General features: G+C 48.4%; 1 protein-coding gene and 1 long non-coding RNA gene across 2 annotated transcripts in view; both read right to left on the bottom strand.

The window, feature by feature from the left end:
• Window positions 1-19,296, bottom strand: part of NHSL2 (NHS like 2) — a 165,030-nt gene that overhangs the window by 143,085 nt on the left and 2,649 nt on the right. The window lies entirely within an intron of this gene.
• Window positions 9,401-15,836, bottom strand: LOC142073207 (uncharacterized). The gene is made up of 3 exons (XR_012669946.1): window positions 15,536-15,836; window positions 11,862-11,953; window positions 9,401-10,117 (listed from the first exon to the last, which is right to left on the bottom strand). It is a non-coding gene; the product is annotated as an uncharacterized LOC142073207 (long non-coding RNA).

The following is a 19,296-nucleotide window of genomic DNA, read 5'->3' as shown; positions in this document are numbered from 1 at the left end:
AATTCAGGCCAGCCCCAGCACATGACTCTCTGGAGCTTGGAGCGCCCGCGCCCTTCAGCCCCCACTAACTAACACCCCACACAGCCTGTGGCTGGGCTGCTCCTCTCCTTCCAAAGGCTCTGGCTTTGCATCACCCCTCCCAGCTGCACGCTGGGCCAGCCAGAGCTCCAGAGCCCGCCTCCCACCCCACCCCCGCAGAACCAGCCCATATCCCCCTCCTTCTGCCCCTGCCGCGAGGAAACGCTGCTCTGTCCAGGCCCTGGAACAAAAGGGCGAGTGGGTCCCTCTCCATTGGACTTGCTCCCCAGCCGCGGGGAAACCAATGCTGGTAGGGCCAGTGTCACGAACCTTTCCTGTACCTGCCACGCATGCAGGGCCCACTGGGAGCTTCCCAGCACTGTGCCCACCCAGGGATCTCTCTGCTGCGCGAAGAGCTCACACCACCATCAGGAGGCAGCGGCTATCTCCCAGCTCTGCAGGGAGGGGCGGAGGCAGGGACTACCCCATGGAACTGACTCATCACTTCACTTGCTGCTGTGAATTGGCTCTGCTCTGACTGCCCCTCTCCATGCCCCCCGGGATCCCAGCACAGAGGAGAGAGGAGGGACAGCATCCCAGAGGTGGAACAAAGGACATCCACCCATGTTGATCAAGGGGGAGTTGATTGGGACCAGTGGGAAGCTTGTTGAAGGGGTGACTTCACGTCAAAGTTGGCTCAAAGTTCTGGCAGAAGAAGTTTTTGCAGAACCTCAGAACAAACCCTGTTTCCATGGGGGCAAGGGGGTGTACCTGCAATGAAAATTTTACTAACCAGACCTTCCCCCGCAACTCACCCACTACAGGCCTGGGCTGGGCCCCCTGAAGTGAAACTGGCCAAGTGTGCTGAGTGGACTATTTTCTCCCTTCAGGCGGAATGCAGAAAGGTAGCAAGCTGCCTTAGCAGTGAAAGGTCAATGCCCCTCCACCCGCGTGCCCTGCCCTTCTACACGCGTGAGGCCTGCACACGTCCCTCCGCACCGACTAGCAGTGGGGCACCTGACAGGTGCCTTGTGGTTAGAGCACTAGCCTGTGACAATTTCTGACTCCTCCACAGGTCGCAGGACCAGACCCTGGAAGGTATAGGGGCACTGAACTTCTATTGATTTCAGTGGGAGTTAGATCCCTAAATACCTTTGGGGATCTAGGCCTCAGTCTTTCTGGGCCTCGGTTTCCCCATCCCCATAACAGCCCTGCCCTGAAGCATGGGTGTGTGTGGCTCTGGGGTTGACGGGGGCCATCTAAAGCAGTGAAGGTAAGGTAGATGGATTAGGATCCGTAATGAGGAGGAGCTTGTCACAGTTTCAGGGTTCACTACACCCTGAAACTACACCTTTGACCCCCTCCCACAGTCTCCTTTGAGGGCACCTACTTGAGGCTTCCCAGGTCTCACTCCCTTTACACTTGCAGCGCCTCTGCACATCACAGTGACTTGCCAGCAGGTTGGAGCAGGGTCCAGCCCCTGTGGTTAACTCTTTCTCCAGGCCCAGGGGCTACCACTGTGCACACCAGCTACCAACCAGCCTTCACAGAGCACACTGCCTTCATTCTTAGGGAAAAAACATTATAGAGACAACATTTTAAAACAAGAAGAGAACCTCCGTGCATGCTAAAAGCTTACCAGAGGTTTCATAGACTCATAGAAGATTAGGGTTGGAAGAGACCTCAGGAGGTCATCTACCCCAACCCCCTGCTCAAAGAAGGACCAACCCCAACTAAATCATCCCAGCCAGGGCTTTGTCAAGCCTGACCTTAAAAACCTCTAAGGATGGAGATTGCACCACCCCCCTAGGTAACCCATTCCAGTGCTTCACCACCCTCCTAGTGAAATAGATTTTCCTATTTTCACCTCCAACGCCACCACAGTGCTCTGGTATGTGTCAGTCTTTCAAAAGGGTTTGCCCCCTTGGTTACAAGTTCATGTCAGCTTATAGCTCAGGAACAGTCTGACCTGGACAACACAGCTGGTTCTTTATCCAGCTTCGCTCATAGACTCATAGACTTTAAGGTCAGAAGGGACCATTATGATCATCTAGTCTGACCTCCTGCACAACTCAGGCCACAGAATCTCACCCACCCACTCCTGTAACAAACCACTGACCTATCTCTGAGCTATTGAAGTCCTCAACTCATGGTTTAAAGACTTCAAGGTGCAGAGAATCCTCCAGCAAGTGACCTGTGCCCCACGCTGCAGAGGAAGGCGAAAAACCCCCAGGGCCTCTGCCAATCTGCCCTGAAGGAAAATTCCTTCCCGACCCCAAATATGGCGATCAGCTAAACCCTGAGCATGTGGGCAAGACTAACCAGCCAGACACCAAGGAAAGAATTCTCTGTAGTAACTCAGATCCCACCCTGTCTAGTGTCCCATCACAGGCCATTGGTCATATTTACCACTAATAGTCAAAGATCAATTAATTGCCAAATTCATGTTATCCCATCATATCATCCCCTCCATAAACTTATCAAGATTAATCTTGAAGCCAAATATGTCTTGTGCCTCCACTGCTCCCCTTCGAAGGCTATTCCAGAACTTCAGTCCTCTGATGGTTAGAAACCTTCTTCTAATTTCAAGTCTAAACTTCCCGATGGCCAGTTTATATCCATTTGTTCTTGTGTCCACACTGGTACTGAGCTTAAATAATTCCTCTCCCTCCCTGGTATTTATCCCTCTGACATATTTATAGAGAGCAATCATATCTCCCCTCAGCCTTCTTTTCGTTAAGCTAAACAAGCCAAGCTCCTTGAAGTCTCCTTTCATAAAACAGGTTTTCCGTTCCCCGGATCATCCTAGTAGCCCTTCTCTGTATCTGTTCCAGTTTGAATTCATCCTTCTTAAACATGGGAGACCAGAACTGCACACAATATTCCAGATGAGGTTTCACCCGTGCCTTGTATAACGGTACTAACACCTCCTTATCTCTACTGGAAATACCTTGCCTGATGCATCCCAAGGCCGCATTAGCTTTTTTCACAGCCATATCACATTGGCGGCTCATAGTCATCCTGTGATCAACCAATACCCCGAGGTCCTTCTCCTCCTCTGTTACTTCTAACTGATGCGTCCCCAGTTTATAACAAAAATTCTTGTTATTAATCCCTAAATGCATGACCTTACACTTCTCACTATTAAATTTCATCCTATTACTATTACTCCAGTTTACAAGGTCATCCAGATCTTCCTGTATGATATCCCGGTCCCTCTCTGTATTGGCAATACCTCCCAGCTTTGCCTCATCTGCAGACTTTATTAGCACACTCCCACTTTTTGTGCCAAGGTCAGTAATAAAAAGATTAAATAAGATTGGTCCCAGAACCAATCCCTGAGGAACTCCATTAGTAACCTCCTTCCAGCCTGACAGTTCACCTTTCAGTATGACCCACTGTAGTCTCCCCTTTAACCAGTTCCTTATCCACCTTTCAATTTTCGTATTGATCCCCACCTTTCCCAATTTAGCTAAGAATTCCCCATGTGGAACCATATCAAATGCCTTACTGAAATCAAGGTAAATTAGATTCACTGTGTTTCCTTTGTCTAAAAAATCTGTTACCTTCTCAAAGAAGGAGATCAGGTTGGTTTGGCACGATCTACCTTTTGTAAAACCATGTTGTATTTTGTCCCAATTACCACTAACCTCAATGTCCTTAACTACTTTCTCCTTCAAAATTTTTTCCAAGACCTTTCAGAGGAACAGCCGTGTTAGTCTGTATTCGCAAAAAGAAAAGGAGTACTTGTGGCACCTTAGAGACTAACCAATTTATTTGATGAAGTGAGCTGTAGCTCACGAAAGCTCATGCTCAAATAAATTGGTTAGTCTCTAAGGTGCCACAAGTACTCCTTTTCTTTTTCCAAGACCTTGCATACTACAGATGTCAAACTAATAGGCCTGTAGTTACCTGGATCACTTTTTTTTCCTTTCTTAAAAATAAGACTTATGTTAGCAATTCTCCAGTCATACGGTACAACCCCTGAGTTTACATATTCATTAAAAATTCTTGCTAATGGGCTTACAATTTCATGTGCCAGTTCCTTTAATATTCTTGGGTGAAGATTAGCTGGGCCCCCCGGTTTAGTCCCATTAAGCTGTTCGAGTTTTGCTTCTACCTCAGATATGATAATATCTACCTCCATATCCTCATTCCTATTTGTCATGCTACCATTATCCCTAAGATCCTCATTAAAGACTGAGGCAAAGTATTTGTTTAGCTATTGGGCCATGCCTAGATTATCCTTAACCTCCACTCCATCCTCAGTGTTTAGTGGTCCCACTTCTTCTTTCTTTGTTTTCTTATTATTTATATGGCTGTAGAACCTTTTACTATTGGTTTTAATTCCCTTTGCAAGGTCCAACTCTGCTTGACTTTTGGCCTTTCTCACTTTATCCCTGCATGTTCTGACCTCAATAAGGTAGCTTTCCTTGCTGATCCCTCTCATCTTCCACTCCTTGTAGGCTTTCTGCTTTTTCTTAATCACCTCTCTGAGATGCTTGCTCATCCAGCTTGGTCTACAACTCCTGCCTATGAGTTTTTTCCCCTTTCTTGGGATGCAGGCTTCTGATAGTTTCTGCAACCTTGACTTGAAGTAATTCCAGGCCTCCTCCACCTTTAGAGCCACAAGTTTTTCAGTCCAATCCACTTCCCTAACTAATTTCCTTAATTTTTTAAAGTTAGCCCTTTTGAAATCAAAAACCCTAGTCACAGATCTGTTTTTGTTTATCCTTCCATTTAGTTTGAACTGAATTAGCTCATGATCGCTCAAACTAAGGTTGTCCCCTACAACCATTTCTTCTATGAGGTCCTCACTACTCACCAAAACCAAATCTAAAATGGCATCCCCTCTTGTTGGTTCAGCAATTACTTGGTGAAGGAATCCATCAGCTATCGCAACCAGGAAAATCTGAGCCCTATTATTATTACTAGCACTTGTCCTCCAGTCTATATCTGGGAAGTTAAAGTCTCCCATGATCACGCAGTTCCCATTAGTATTTACTGCATTAAAAACAATAAAGAGGGCTCTATCCATATCCAAATCGAATCCCAGCGGTCTATAGCTCACCTCAAGCACTATCCCAGGGGAGGCTCTAGTAGCTTTCTTTCCCAATGTGATTTTTGCCCAGACAGACTCTGTCTTATCCATTCCATCGCCTCTTATTTCTTTACATTCTACCTCATCATTGATATACAATGCTACTCCACCACCTTTGCCTTTATTTCTGTCTTTCCTAAACAGCACATACCCTTCCATACCTGAACTCCAGTCATGACTACTATTCCACCATGTTTCTGTTATCCCCAGGTAATCACGAGTCAGTGGCCCTCTCCTCAGGGCATAGCTTCAAAAGGCTGGGGTTTTGCAAAATTGGGGTTGTGTAATTTGCATTAATCACTCCCCAGGGATTCCCCAGGAAACCCACTTAGCACAGATCTTCCCCAAAGTGCAGGCATGTCCGGCACGTTTCAGTCTAGTAGTTTGAACAGCTAACACTTGCCAGATCTCACATCTGCTCTTTTTCAATTTCCCTGCTTTGTATGCTTGCTGGGATAACAAGTTTGAATCATTTAAAAAACAGAACAAATAGAGTTCAATACAAGTAGAGTAGCTGTTTAACTGCCTGTCAGGGATAATTCTCTAGAAGGCGTTATCTGCAAGGCATTATCTGTATGTAGGTACTTGTTTGATATCATCATCTGATCTTTACCCTGACTGCATGCCTCTAAGGTATGTCTACACTGCAGCTGGGAGTGGGCTTCCTTGAACTTGTGTGTGCAGAAGGGCACCTGACAGTGCTCTTCACTGCCCCCTGCGAGAGGACAGGAAGGGAGGGGCATCCGAAAGGAGGCAGGGTCCTGACCCAGGGACAATCAGTGATAGCAGCAGCAGGGCAGACTTGGCTGGGGCCGGCTCAGCCAAGCAGCTGGAGCAGCCAGGGCTCCGCTCATGGTTCCTTTGCTCTTCTCTGAGCATGCTGAGCTTGCAGTGCACTGACTCATCTGCACATGGGACTGGGCTGGACAGCTGCTTTAAGGGCCCCCTCCCTCATAGCACCAGAGGACTGGCTTTGGCCTTCCCATAATGGAAAGGCAGGGAAAATTAACTTTGCGAGGCCGGAGCCAGGAAACATTGCTCCCGCGAAGGGGGGGAAGCACTTTCTATCAAGGAACTGGCTTTTTGTCAAAACAACTGGGTTCACATAAAAGTGGCCACTTCTTCCAAAGGCCTTGGGTGTTTGCAGAGCTTCTCCTGCTGTTTTTACCAAGAACATTTACCACATCTCTCCTGTACCCAGTATGTCCTGTTTACATGGGGTTTCCCATGGGGTAGAAGAACTGGAACACCATTTCAGTACTATCCACAATGCGCTCCACCACCCTCTCCAGGGCACTCTCCCCCAGTACCGGGTTTACCATGGCGCCGGGCCCAGAGTCAGAAGGGGCCCCAGCCAGCCCGATCCCCCAGCCGGCTGAGCAAGCCAGGAAAGCTGCCCCCGCCCCACCTCTTCCCACCCCTGCTCTGCCTCAGCCCCACCCCCACTCCACCCCTTCCCCTGAGCTAGGCATCCTGGGGGACTGCAGCAGGGGTCAGGCGCGCCCTGCACTCACAGTGCGGCAAGAAGTGGAGTGACCCACTACACCCGCGCTGCCGGTCAGTGTGGGGGGGCAGTTCCCCCCTGCTCCCCAAGTCCCAAGGCTGGGAGCCAGGGGAGTAGAGTGGAGCAGGCTGTGGCCGGGTCACCCCACTTCCGACCACCCCATGAATACGGGGTCGGGCCTGCCCTGCAATCACCGGGTGGCAGGAAGTGGGGTGACCTGGCCCCAACCCTCTCTGCTCCGCCAGCTCATGCTGGGGGGTGCTTTCCCCCCTGCCCCTCAAGCCTGGGGAGGAGATTGAGCGGTGGGGAAGGGGCATGGGATGGGGAAGAGAAGGGGATGGGGAAGCGGGGGCAGGAGGGAAGAGGCGGGGGGGGAAGGAAGGGGGTGGGGAGGAGATGGGGCAGTGGAGAAGGGGCATGGGATGGGGAAGAGAAGGGGATGGGGGAAGCGGGGGTAGGGGGGAAGCTGGAGCCCAGCATGCGGCATCCCCTTGGCAGAAGCTGGGGCTCCCCTCTTAAGCAGGCCCATCAAACCCTCACCCTGACAAGCCCGACCTCCCCTGCATCTGTACAACCCTGATGAGCCCCCCCAGACACCCTCCCCACTGAGCCCCAACCACCTGCACCTGGACCCCCATCCAAATGAACCCCCCTTGCACCTAGACCTCCCCCTGCTGAGCCTCAAACTTCTTCCCCTGGCTCCCCTGCAGAGTCCCATTGCCCCTGCACCTGGAACCCCCCTATGAGTTTCTGTGCATCCAGATCTCCCACTGAGCCACCCACACCCGGACTGCCCCACAGAGAACTCTCTTATCCACAGCTGGATCCCTCCCCCACTAAGTTTCTCTGCACTTGGATCCTGCTGCTGGGCTGAGCCTGCTCACCCTCAGCCGGTGCGCCTGGCACAGGGGCAGGGCCCCAGGGTGTTTCTGGGGCAGACCTGGCCCTTGCACTGTGTCAGGGTCGATGCAGCCTCACTGCCGAGTCCCTGTCCCGGGATGGGGTTGGGGGAGGCTGCAGGGTAATCTCCCACCTACCTGCAACTAGTGGCCTGTGCTCCCCGCTGCCATGTTGGAGCCTCCACATTTATTTATTGACATTTGTAGAATTTTAAAATATTGTGCACAGAATTTTTATTTTTTTGGTGCAGAATCCCCTCAGGAATATGGGGTGCTGTGCAGCTGTGATGGTGGGACTGTGAGGAAGATGGTGGGCAGTGGGGAGGTCTATGGGCAGGGGGCACTGGGCGAGTGGTGTGGTGTGCTGTGCAGTCGTGGTTGGAGGCCAGCAGGGGAGGTCTCTGGGAGGGGTGGGGGCTGGGCATAGAGATCTGTGGTGGAGGCCTCTGGGCGAAGGGGCGCTGGGCAGACGGTTGGGGCACTGGGCAGGGGGGCGGTGTGGTGTGGTGCGGGCCCGCCCTCAAGGGGAAGGGGCATGCTGGCAGCACAGGGCTGGGATGGCCAGTGTGTGTCTGGCAGCTGCAGGTTCATAAACAGTGCCCTCCTGCTGGGCTGCGCAGAGCGGAGCTGCTCCCGCCGCACTGTCCCTCATTGCCCCCAGCCCGCCCTTCTCTCTGCAGACTGACCATCCCACTCCCCTGCACCTTGCCCCATGGGGGCCCACAAAAAGTTAATCCAGACTTGCCCTCCCCACAACCCTCCCCCTCGCCCTCCATACTGTGCCCTCCCCCGACCTGACCCTCCTCACCCCACAGCCCTGGGTTAGGGCTGTATCCAGCCCCATGCGCATGGGGGTAGGGTTAGAGAGCTGCAGGGGGCACAGGGCAGAGCTAGAGAGCAGCAAGGGAGTGGGGGCAGGGCTAGAGAGCAGTGGGGTATGGTGGGAGGCAGGCTAGAGAGCAGTGGGGGGTCAGGTGGGGGACAAGGTGTTAGAAAGCCAGCCCAGCAGGGATCTCTGGCACTGCAGTTACCTTCCAGCTTTAGGACTCCAGCACTGTTTGTGACCCAGCCAAGAGCTTGCACTGCAGGGAGGGAACCCAAGCAGGACGCAGTGGACATCTCCTATCCCTGACTCCTAGGATATGCTGCAATGCCACTTGGCTCACAAATGGGTGGATTGTGCATATGCATGTGCGTGTGCAAGTGCAAACATGCATGTGTGTGTCCACGCATACGTGTGTATGTGTGCATGTCTATGGGTGTGTGTGTATGCATACATGTGTGTGCACGTGGGTACGTGCATTCTTGAACTGGCAGGAAGAACATTTAGGACAGGGAAATGCTACACGGAAGATGTTGATTACTTCTAACTCCCGGCTTCACTTAAGGCAAACCCCGTGATCATCCCTCAAATGCTTAAGGTGAGAAAAGCATCTTCTGAGTTGTATATTTGCAAATATTTTGTATCTAAATGCAAGTCTATATATAACAACTGCCTGATACCATTGGTATGTGAGTAGTAAGATGTTCTATGTACAAATAGAGCAAGGTCATTTGATGCTATAACTGGTTACTAACAGAAGAAGCCATTGGAGTATTACCAACTCCTTACCAGACTCGGAAAGCCAAGTCCCCCCTATACAAAGATAGTTAAGAAGAAATTGTAACACCTTCTTTGATGACCATTTAACTTTAGGGCTGTTAAGCGATTAAAAAAATTAATCGCTATTAATTGCTCAATTAAAAAATGTATCATGATTAATCGTGTGATTAATAGCACTGTTAAACTATAATAGAATACCATTTATTTAAATATTTTTTGATGTCTTCTACATTTCCAAATATACAGATTTCAATTATAACACAGAATACAAAGCATGCAGTGCTCACTTTATAGTTATTTTTATTACAAATATTTGCACTGTAAAAAACAAAAAATAGTATTTTTCAATTCACCTAATACAAGTACTGTAGTGGAATCTCTTCATCATGAGTTGAACTTACAAATGTAGAATTATGTACAAAAAATAACTGCATTCAAAAATAAAACAATGTAAGACTTTAGAGCCTACAAGTCCACTCAGTCCTATTTCTTGTGCAGCCAATCTCTCAGACAAACAAGTTTATTTACATTTGCAGGAGATAATGCTGCCTGCTTCTTGTTCACAATGTCACCTGAAAGTGAGAACAGGCGTTCTCATGGCACTGTTGTAGCCAGCGTCGCAAGATATTTACATGCCAGATGCGCTAAAGATTCATATGACCCTTCATGCTTCAATCACCATTCCAGAGGACATGCGTCCATGTTGATGACGGGTTCTGCTTGATAATGATCCAAAGCAGAATGGACTGATGCATGTTCATTTTCATCATATGAGTCAGTTGCCACCGGTAGAAGGTTGATTTTCTTTTTTGGTGGTTCGGGTTCTGTATTTTCCACATTGGAGTGTTGCTCTTTTAAGACTTCTGAAAGCATGCTCCATACCTTGTCCCTCTCAGATTTTGGAAGGCACTTCAGATTCTTAAACCTTGGGTTGAGTGCTGTAGCTATTTTTAGAAATCCCACATTGGTACCTTCTTTGCGTTTTGTCAAATCTGCAGTGAAAGTGTTCTTAAAATTAATAACATGTGCTGAGTCATCATCCGAGACTGCTATAACATGAAATATATGGCAGAATACAAGTAAAATAGAGACGGAGACATACAATTCTCCCCCAAAGAGTTCAGATACAAATGTAATACATACATTATTTTTTAACGAGCGTCATCAGCATGGAAACATGTCCTCTAGAATGGTGGCCGAAGCATGAAGGGGCATACAAATGTTTAGCATGTCTGGCACATAAATACCTTGCAATGCCGGCTACAAAAGTCCCACGTGAACACCTGTTCTCACTCTCTGGTGACATTGTAAATAATAAGCAGGGAGCATTATCTCCTGTAAATGTAAACAAACTGGTTTTTCTGAGCGATTGGCTGAACAAGAAGTAAGACTGAGTGGACTTGTAGGCTCTAAAGTTTTGCATTGTTTTGTTTGAGTGCAGTTATGAAAAAAAAAATCTACATTTGTAAGTTACACTTTCACAATAAAGAGATTGCACTACAGTACTTGTATGAGGTGAATTGAAAAATACTATTTCTTTTATTTATCATTTTTACAGTGCAAATATTTGTAATAAAAATAATAATCTAAAGAGAGCACTGTACACTTAGTATTCTGTGTTGCAACTGAAATCAATATATTTGAAAATGTAGAAAAACATCCAAAATAATTAATAAATTTCAATTGGTATTCTATTGTTTAACAATGCGATTAATTGCGATTAATTTTTTAAATCGCAATTAATTTTTTTGAGTTAATCGTGTGAGTTAACTGTGATTAACTGACAGACTATTTAAATTTAAAAAACCTTTAAGAATAATTTAAGTCTTAAAAATAGATAAGGGCCCCGTCTGTGCTGGGTGTGGCCTAGACACATTTGAAGAGCACCCTTCTATATGACATTTGAAACACATTTTCAACCCTCTGAAACCCTGATGGAAGTGAAGGAGTAGCTCAGAAAATGACCAGAATACAACAAAGAGTTAAAACTCCATCTTCAGAGATGTTCTGATAGATTTTTTGTCACAGACAAAAGCAGGAACCATAAAGTTGGAGAAGAGTTACAGTCCTGCTCATATGCATTAGTGGACTGCATGTTCATGAAGGTATCACCAAAACCACTGCCCAATCTTATGAAAGCATTTTTTACATGCCCTTACACTTGTAGAGCTCATCCCAGCTCAGCCTGTTCACCTCATCTCTACCAGTGAACAAATAGTTTCTCATGAAACTGGGTGACTGGGAAACAAAATGGCAGATAGAAAAGGAGTACTTGTGGCACCTTAGAGACTAACCAATTTATTTGAGCATGAGCTTTCGTGAGCTACAGCTCACTTCATCAGATGTTTACCGTGGAAACATCTGATGAAGTGAGCTGTAGCTCACGAAAGCTCATGCTCAAATAAATTGGTTAGTCTCTAAGGTGCCACAAGTACTCCTTTTCTTTTTGCGAATACAGACTAACACGGCTGTTCCTCTGAAACCTGTCAAAATGGCAGATGAAATTCAATGTTGATAAATGCAAAGTAATGCACATTGGAAAACATAATCCCAACTATACATAGAAAATGGTGGGGTCTAAATTAGCTGTTACCACTCAAGAAAGAGATCTTGGAGTCACTGTGAGTAGTTCTCTGAAAACATCCACTCAATGTGCAGCGGCAGTCAAAAAAGTGAACAGAATGTTGGGAATCATTAAGAAAGGGATAGATAATAAGACAGAAAATATCATATTACCTCTATATAAATCCATGGTATGCCCACATCTTGAATACTGCATGCAGATGTGGTCTCCTCATCTCCAAAAAGATATGTTGGAATTGGAAAAGCTTCAGAAAAGGGCAACAAAAATGATTAGGGGTATGGAACGGCTTCCGTATGAGGAGAGATTAATAAGACTGGGACTTTTCAGGTTGAAAAAGAGACGACTAAGGGGGAATATGATAGAATTCTATAAAATCATGCCTGGTGTGGAGACAGTAAAAAAGGAAGTGGTATTTACTCCTCATAACACAAGAACCAAGGGTCACCAAATGAAATTAATAGGCAGCAGCAAGGAGAGAAGTGAGGAGTACAGGCAGAGCTGAGGGGCAGGACTGGTGTAGCAGGGAAAAGTGAGGAGCACAGGCTGAGCTGGGGGGCAGGACTAGAGTAGCAGGGGGAAGTGAGGAGCACAGCAGACTTGGGGAACAGGACTGTAATAACAGGGGGAAGTGAGGAGCACAGGCGGGGGTCGGGGAGGGAGGGAGGCGCAGATCTGGAATCGCAGGGACGCTTCAGGCTGGGACTGAGGGACATCAGCAGAGCTGGTTGGGCAGGAGTAAACCAGCAGGGGAGCCATGCGGTGAGATGATAGTGTATAGGGAAGTCGGCAAGGTGTTTGCTTGGGGTGTATTTGGCTCTGTTAGTTATTCCATGTCATTCATTCACTACACTCACCCCATTTCTTTTTTTAAAGAAAAGCCAATTAGAGCATTTTTGGGGAAGAACCTCCACAGTCACCCATTTACCAGCCACCTGGGTTCCAGCCAGGGGTGCCAATGGTAATCCATCCTGACTACCCCTAGCCTTGGGGTGCACACCCTGCAGGGCTGGGGGAGGCTGTCTTGAACGGCTGCTGGAGGATATTCCAGCCATTTTTGGGCATTGGAGCTGACCCCTCGTTCTTGCTCTGCTTGCTTAAATGTTTGCTTCGAGGCCCAGGCTGGGAGGTCAGAGGGCAGCCAAAACATCACGTATTTTCTACAAAACCGGTAAACAGCTCACCTCTGCGAGCACAGACTGGGGGTCTGCTCCCCCACGGCTCCTAGGGGCTGGCTGCCTTTGGGTTTAAAGCGCTTGTCTGTGACAATCTGTGTGCCCAGTCACTCCAGTGGGGAGAGAGGGACAAATGGCTGGCTTGCTCTGCTGCTGTTACACAGCCAATGCCAAGGGACCCGCTTCTCCGCCTGCAGACCAGAACCTCAGCCAAGCAGAAACCTGCAGTAAAAGCATGAGGCTTAAAGGCACCATGCTTTTCTGAAAGGGTGAGTTCAGGCTGAAGGGCTGTCAATCAGATTGCAGCTTTTCAACTCAGCCAGTGCACAGCACTCATTACGTTACAATAGCCTCCATCTCACAAACTATCCTCTGTAGGCTACTGGTTGGAGGCGGAGTCAGAAGTCCTGAGTTCTAGTCCCACATCTAGCAGGCTTTGTCTAGGGCTCAAGAGCATAGCACTGGGAGCCAGGATTCCTGGGTTCTGGTCCCAGCTCTGCCACCAACTAGCATGACCCTGGGCAAGCCTGTTAGCTTATCCGAGCCTTCGCTTCCCCGCCTGTAAAGTGGGTAGATTGACAGGACTGCTGAGATAACAAATGTCTGTAAAGTGCTTTGAGATCATTGGGTAAGCAGTGCAAAGCCTCATTACTAAGCAACAGTGACAATAAAAACAAAGTCAGTGTCTTCAGCCCTGTAGTGGAACCAGCTACCTGCCTTTTCTGAGTCTTTGGTTCTGATTAAATGCTTGGCCTTCAGCAGCACAATTCTTTCCTCCTGCACCCATGCATCTATTCTGTCATTTCGATCTCTTAACTAGTGGGCTGAATTCAAGCTCTGCAGCAGATCCTTGCTCTCCCGTTGTGTGTTGAACAGTCATGATGGAGGGACAATTGAGGCACACAAATGAAATCTTAAGTGCAGTTTCAGAAACACACACATGCACTTCCATTCTGGACCAGGGTAACAAGAGGACTGGATCCCATAGCTAAGAACATGAAATTGTCCAGATTGCTGGAAACGACCTCTGGAATCTCTCTGATCTGCCATATATATCTACTAATGGGGAATCCGAATTATAGGAAGGACCCAGAGAGCCAAGCAGCCACACAGGAAAGGGATGGAAGTATCTTTAGGAGAAGTGAAGAAGATAAAGTTTAGTATGAAACTGATCAAGTGGAAAAGAGAGGGAACCTCATTGTTAAATCTCTGCATGGCTGATAAACCACCTGCTTTTTCACAAGTACTTGGTGATTGTTGTTTTACAATTAGAGTTCTGCAGCATCTGGATAGAAACATGCACAGTATAACATCACAGAAATATCCGATTATTCCCATATGGGATCAGCTAAGAACCAGAGGATGTGACAAAAACTGACCACTAGAGATCTCTGGAGATTCTCCCAGAAACCAGAAGTGGAGCAAATGCCTGACTGAGCACGGAACTGAGTGTATGCAGGGCAAGCTGTATGAACTCCCCTGTCTCTCCTAGAGGTGGTTCCTTCCCGAACTGGGTGAGTGAGAGTGTACACGTGCTGGGAGTATGTCCAGGAAGCTTAGTGGGCTGCCTGCCTGCCTTATTCTATCTACACTGTGCATGGAGGACTTCATTCACCATAGCTGTCAATCAGCAGCTCACACCAGCACCCCCCTCAGGCCCCCAGTCCATGCAGGACAGGGCACATACAATGAGCTTCTAAACTCATTTCTCAAATGTTGCCCTTTTGGGAATAGTGCACAGGCAGGGCAGAGGTGCACATTGGTGCATCATATGGAAAGATAAAAAGATAGCTGTTTCGGTCTCCAGTGCATAAAGCCCTCGGTGGGTTAGGGTGCAGAGAACAAAGCTCTCCTCAAACTCCCGTCTGTTGGGGCTGTAGGGCCGAGTCACTGATGATGCAATGGGGTGCAGAATCTGCTCTTTAGCACAGTGGAGCAAAAGCCGAAGGGCATGTTCCTTAGCTGCAAGGCTCCTGCTTCCTAAGAGCGTTCCAGGAAAATGACTTATCAAATAGATTAAGTGTCCACAGTACATGCCTTGGCATAGTCCTGTTGAAATCCCTGGTGCTATTCAAGTGTATCAGAACGTGGCCTAGGGAGATGGTTTCCTGTGTTTTTTGGAAGCAACACATGTTCTTTCTACTCTGTTTTGAAAAGAGAACCCCGCACTTCCCACCCAGCGCTTCCTCCTCAAGATGGGACACTGGGGTATAAAACCAAGAGGCATGCTTTGAAGATGGAAGGTTTTGCATTGCAATCAAACACCTTGGCCCCCTGGGCTCATTACTAATTCAGGCAACGTACAGACAGCAACACCGTCTTGTGTACAGCATTTCTGGACATGCTGGAGCTCTCACCTGTTCCTACTGCACTGCTGGGATGCTAGCAGAGTTACAGGCGGCCTTCCTGCTCTCTGAAAAGCATCCAGCAGCTAGATACCAAACGCTTGAGCTTTAGAAAAACAAAACTGCCCAAACCAACATCAATAGAAATGATTTCACGTTTTAGGGTTTTTACTGAAATAAAGGTAGTGGGAGAGAGGCTGGGATTTCAGTGCTCCCTCCGGGTGACATAAATTCCCAGATACCTCAGCATCCTTCCAGAGAGTAGGAAGGAGTTACACCAGATTGACTAGGAACAGCCAAGAAACTCACCAATCAGATTCCCTCTCAGGGCTGAATGAAGTACGAAAACCAAGCAAACAGCCTCAGTGGTGAAAGTGACAGAAGGTTTAGAAATCGTGAATGGAGATCAGGGAATGTGCACAGTGACTTGGATCCCTTCCGTTTGAACAGTCTGAGTTAGTAACAACAGAAAGGAGATTGGATTAGTTCAGATCTATACTCTTTATCTTGATTGTCAGCCTTAAGAAAGCAATCACATCTGCAGACAAGGGATATTAACCCCAAGAACAGCAGCTGCCTGATTACATCACACACACACACACACACACACACACACACACACACACAACGTACACAGGGCTTTTATATTACAAGTTTGTTCCAAAAGAAACTCCGTTCCAAGGACCCTGTCTGACGCCCTGGGCTCTGCGACACCACATCTAAAACCACAGCAAGGCAGGAGTTAGAGCATAAACCCTGTAAAGCAGCAGCATTCTCCTCCCTGCCCCCTCGCCCCGCTCCTCCCCAGCTATGTGAGTCATACCCCCAGCACACTCCGCCTTACCCCCAAAACCCACCTTCCCTGCCCCCTCCCCCGCCAACACCTGCTCAAACAGATGGGCTTGGCAGTGAGCCCGCCAGACCTACAGACTGAGACTATCTCAGACCCTGGGAGCCGGAGAACTCCGAAGGACGGGACCCTTGCAGAGAGCACTCTGCCTGCAGACCCTGCCTGTTACAACAAGGGGATCGAGTTCAATGACCTCTGCTGCTGACAGCACGGCTCGCGCAGGGAGGCAGCTCCACTAGGCAGGTCCCAGGCCACCTAGGGTTTCAGGGATCAAACCCAGCAACTTAATCTCCAGCTGGAAGCCGGGAGCCAGCCCAGTGAGGATCACGGAGCATTGGTAACACATGCAGTCCTGAGAGGTGCCGCATAGCACGAAGATGCTGCATTCCGCACCAGTTCAAGGTTGCTGGATTGACCCCAAATGCAGCATCACCCAGAAGCATGAGGAGAGATTAATAAGACTGGGACTTTTCAGCTTGGAAAAGAGACGACTAAGGGTGGATATGATAGAGGTCTATAAAATCATGACTGGTATAGAAAAAGTAAATAAGAAAGTGTTATTTACTCCTTCTCCTACTCTAGCTCACAAGAACTAGGGGACACCAAATGAAATTAATAGGCAGCAGGTTTAAAACAAACAAAAGGAAGTATTTTTTCACACAATGCAGTCAACCTGTGGAACTCCTTGCCAGAGGATGTTGTGAAGGCCAAGACTATAACATGGTTCAAAAAAGAACTAGATACATTCATAGAAGATAGGTCCATCAATGGCTATTATCCAGGATGGGCAGGGATGGCGTCCCTAGCCTCTGTTTGCCAGAATCCATGAATGGGCAACAGGGGATGGATCACTTGATGATTACCTGTTCTGTTCATTCCCTCTGGGGCACCTGGCATTGGCCACTGTCGGAAGACAGGATACTGGGCTAGATGGACCTTTGGTCTGACCCAGTATGGCTGTTCTTATGTTCTTAAGCATTGCACTGCTTTGTCTCAGGTGATAAAGGCCTGGGTCATGGGAGCAAGCCCCATCCATGAAAAATGGTCGCAACCTCCTGGCGGGACACAGGTGGTATAAGCTGAACTGGTCATGGCTACAACGTGATCATCCACGAGCAGGAGAGGATCCACCAACATGCACACATGTATGCAGAAAGTGCTGTCGCGCCTATGCTTGCAAGTGGCTTGGCCTCATGACTGACACGCTGTGCAATTCTGACATAGAGCAGCGGTGACTCGACTCTGACTGCAAAGCCAAGTGCGGTGATCAGAGCCAATCCAGAGACAGCCCGGTCATGACTCCACCACCGTCTGAATATTCACCCCTAGAACTAGTGAGGGACAGGGTCACACATGTGCAGCTGCCAGCCCTCTCTCCAATTTCCCACAGTCCTGCCTGCTTCCCTGCTCCTCCCGCAGTGAATGAGAGCCCAGCCCAGCCCTCCTACCTCCCCGGTCCTCCTGAAGGCAGGGACACAGCAGCAGGCTCATGCTTCCCAGGTGCCTTCACTCCCTCACCAGGCAGCTCTCCAGTGCGGCACTGGCAACCTCCACACCCAGCATCCCCGTCCCCAGCGGCTGAGGCTGCTCCAAGCCGGTCACCTGCCTTTATAAGAAGAAATTTAAAAAAGAATCTTTTGGGCTGGACGTGGCTGTCTCATGCCAACGCTGACAGGCTCCAATACCACAGTCTGAATCTCCTCTGGCCCAAGATAGGTTAGACTGCTAAGCCCACAGGGCATCCTCTGCTCACCCTCACTGGCTGGGGTCAATCTCACCTGGTCCACTGGAATTAAATGCAGCATATCAGAGTTCTGATGCAAGAAATACTCAGTGAAATTCTCTGACGTGTGCTATGCAGGACATCAGACTAGATGACCGTAATGGCTATTAGCCTTAAAAATCTATTAATCTATCAACCCTTTGCCTCAGAGCTTGTACCCAAGATGCAGGATTTTTGGCCTCTGTCTCTGCTTGCCCTGGTAGCTTTTTTAATTATCACGCTAGTGTCTGCAACACAAACGTGTCTCAAAGGCCAACTCTGAAAACTTTGGTTTGCTCTCTGCATACAGGAAACAAGTTGCAGGATCCTGGCAGCACATGCAAGAGAATGCGGAAAACACAAGATGCACAACCTTTGCCAAAGGGCCTGACGAAAGCGCAGAGTCTGCAGAGGGAATGCTCTTGACACAAGTTTAAGAAGTATTTTCAAAGAAACCTTTACAAGCAAATCTTAAATGAGTGTATTTAAACTCCTCCAAAACACACTGCCCATTTCTACCCCAACACAGACATTTGTGCCAAAACTTAGCATTTGAAAGTGAAAATAAAAGCACTATAAAAAAAAAACCCACTGGTAAAGCTCCAGTGCAGAAGAGAACAGATGGGGCACACAGGACAAATAGAGTACAACTTGCCATTTTAAGCAGCAGCACAAGACTCCAGCAAAAATCTGTCCTCCTTAGTAGAAGAGGGCCCTTAGCTAAAGGTTGAATACCTAAAGATGGGACACACCTTAGGGAGTCTTTAAAGAGAGCGATTTAGATTGGGCTCTGTCTATGGGAGAAGTTTACCTCCATGTTCCACACCAGGGCTTTGGGACAACCCGGGAAGTAACCAGCCCCATAAAATCCAGCCCAGGCCTTATGCTGCACCCGGGGCATGGCAGGACAGGGCTGCATGGATGCCCAGCAGTGCAGACAGAGCATTAACACTCAGAGCTACAGTACACACCTTGCTGTGGAGTCACTAGCGGTGCTTTGATCGAAGGAGCTCCCTGTACTGCGTTCATTTGGCCAGCAGCCTGGAAAATGCCCAGTGTTTGGACAACTGTCAAGGAAAGGCAGGATTCAGGCTGCTGCTGTTGCTCTGTCCTCAGCCCACCCGCACTAGGCCTTGCTACTGCACTGGGCGAGAGGTGCCCAGGGTCCTGGGTATGTTATGGGGCAGGACAGGCGCCGGATAGTGTTGGAACACCTGCGCGTCTCCCTCTTCCATGTAGTGAGACACTTGACATCACGTAAAGGTAGGTTGGGAACTAGAATTGGAAGGCGAAAGCCAAGCTGCAAATCGGAATCGTCAGCGTAAGTGTATCCGTCGCTCACTGAGATGGCGTTGCCAGCATGATGGATGGGTGTCAGGTGCTAGTGTGAGAGGAAGGCACAAAGTCTGAGCATAGTGTGTACCTGTGCAAGGCCCAATGCAGCTCCACTGCCAGTGA

This window comes from Caretta caretta, chromosome 9, assembly GCF_965140235.1.
Source record: "Caretta caretta isolate rCarCar2 chromosome 9, rCarCar1.hap1, whole genome shotgun sequence".
NCBI lineage: Eukaryota > Metazoa > Chordata > Testudines > Cheloniidae > Caretta > Caretta caretta.
This window is presented reverse-complemented; position numbering and strand designations above follow the sequence as displayed.